The sequence below is a fragment of the Uranotaenia lowii genome, chromosome 2 (genome assembly GCF_029784155.1).
Source record: "Uranotaenia lowii strain MFRU-FL chromosome 2, ASM2978415v1, whole genome shotgun sequence".
Taxonomy (NCBI): domain Eukaryota; kingdom Metazoa; phylum Arthropoda; class Insecta; order Diptera; family Culicidae; genus Uranotaenia; species Uranotaenia lowii.
Genome location: NC_073692.1, coordinates 64,696,222 through 64,698,995, shown reverse-complemented (window position 1 = coordinate 64,698,995; position 2,774 = coordinate 64,696,222).

The window sequence follows — 2,774 nt, the reverse complement described above, 5'->3', positions numbered from 1 at the left end:
AAGATTATTTGGTTGAGAGAAGAAGATAAAACGTTTATTAGTTTAAGTCGAATTTGATAATCATTAAATAATGGTTACAATGTTGAAAAAAAACACTAAGAAATTTTGACTGCCAATGGAAGGTAGACGCTTCTGAAGTACCTTTTGAAAAACTAGTCACTCCAATACAAAATTTGACTGCATTTGAAATTTCTTTTAATCAAATCAATTAAACAACCACTTTCTTTTGATTTTAAAAAGGACCATGATATGTTGATTCATAAAACTTGGAAGAATTTTCTGAAAATTGAAGAAAATTGCAAAGATTGTACCCATTTACCCGAAAACCATTGCCCAGAATGAATTTTTCCCAGAATGACAAATACCCGAAATCAAACCCCAGAATGGACCATTTCCCAGAAAAAAATTCCCCAGAATGCACCATTTACCAGAATTTTTTTTTCCCAGAATGGACCATTTCCCAGAATGGAACATTTACCAGAATGGCACAAATCCCAGATTTTTTCCCCTAGTATTTTTATTTGTTTTTTTTTTTCTAATGAATTCTTGAATTTTTCATATAATTCGAATTTAATTTTTTCAAAATGATTTTTTCAATGAAACTACGACTTTGAAATTTTCCAACTAAATTTATTTTAGAACCAATATTGTGCTTTGTTTATGGTTTGGGTACTTCAATTGATTCAATGCTTACCATGGTCCTTTAAAAACCGTTTTGGTATCCGACTCCTCACGGGGCTAAGGGATCACCCCTAGCTTTCACGCAGACCTAGGAAGCCCCGGCAGACCTAGACCAATGTCTTAGGGCCGCCGCTTCCGACGGCGGGTCGGCGGCCTCCTCGGATTTGGGAGCTTCGGCGGCTTTGTACCAATTCCTTTTTTTTAAATAATTTCTAGTAAGGATAAATGTTTTCAATTTTCTGGGGAATGGTCCTTCTTGCGAAAAAATTTCTGGTACATGGTTCATTCTGGTGAAAAAATTTCTGGGAAATGGTACATTCTGGCGAAAATTTTTCTGGGGAATGGTTCGTCTGGGGAAAAAAAATTCTGGAGAATGGTTCTTTCTGGCGATTGGAATTCTGGGGATTTTTCATTCTGGGCAATGGTTTTCGGGTAAATGGAGTACAACCAATTGTAAATTACATGATTCCGTACACATGTAGATTAACGAAATCTTCGTGTATTCTGGTATTATGGCGAATAGCAAATAAACTGCATGTTGAAGGCAATAAATGTCAGCAGTAAATTTTTCAAAGTATTTTAGACTTATGAACATATTCGCTTCCCTATTTGACTTATTGAAATTTTTCATTCCAAAATTTAGAAGCTCAGAAGTTGAAGCAAAATCAAAATTTATTAACATTTTTTCGTGAAATTTTGATTACGTTGCTCAGATATCTAGTAGATGAATGGTCAGCAAATTCGAACTCAATGCTCCGAGTAACTCAACAAAATTTAATTTCGGTTCAGAGAATTTCAAGTTAGAACTTTTTTAGTTTGAAAGACCGATTTTTTTCAACCTGGGCCTTTAAAGGATAAATAATCTGTTTTGCTTTTTAAACACTCCCACGGAGCAGAAAATTTCCAAATTCAAAACTACATCTACTAGAAAAGCTCATTATGTCGAAATTCGAGCGTTTGCGGATATTTTGTAATGGTTTTTTGCCGCTTTTGTAGCGAAGGAGGGGGGGGGGGGTGTGGTGAGAATGATCACATCGATCACCACCCTCCCCAATGGGACCGCGTATGTTATTACAGTTTAGATTTAAAGATTTCTCAGCTCCTTAATACAATCTTGAACAAAGCGCTTACATTGATGTTTATTATTTTAAAACTAAAATGAATTTAAAAGCTGACTCCCTCCTATGCCAGATTTGAGCTTTATCAAAGATTCACGTCAGAAGAGCCATTGTAGGGATAACACAATCTTCCAGTATTCTCCACGAGTATACAATCCCTTTTCCATCAAAGCTTTATCGAAGTTTTATTACAGCTGCGTAGACGTTTCTCTCAGAAGGAAAATAAACGCTTCAATGAGTCTAAATTGATGTACTTCTCTCGGTTTTATTATTATTTCTAATTACAAACCATAGAAAAACGGATAAAAACCATAAAAGACCCGACGCATTGAAAACCGGATTAACGCAATGAAAAATCATCAAACTTTTAGTTATGATTAATTAATTAACTAAACTAAACTTTTCATTTTTCCTTAAATAATAAAAAAAATCATTGGAAAACTCAAAAAATAGCTAAAGGGTTAAAAAAAAGGACACTTTTGACCATGATGTTTTATTAAAACCACAATCTTAGTCAACTTTAGGTAAATAGGCTACATGGATGGCATGGACCACGCAAAATCTGGATGCATTAAAAAGGGTCTATCTCGGAGATATGTAAATGAAATAAAAATGTTTTGTAATCAAAATGTAGAGTTTTATTGCACTTTAAAAGAAAAATAAGAAAAAAAAATATTCCGATGTTGTTTTGATGAAATTTTGAGCTTTTCGTCGAGTTGGACACCCTATTCACTGACCTCAGCGGCCATTTTGTTCCACAATCTCTTCATCTCTGTTGCTTCCCGAGTCGTCCTACCATTCTTCTTCATCTTCTGCATGACAATTGCCCAAAATTTTTCGATACGGTGAAATTGAGGACAGTTGGGTGGGTTGATGTCCTTTTCTACAAAATCCACCCGTTGGCCCGATACCACTGTACTACCTCTTAGCTGTAGTGGCAGCTTGCCAAATCTGGCGAGAACTTTACTGGTCCTT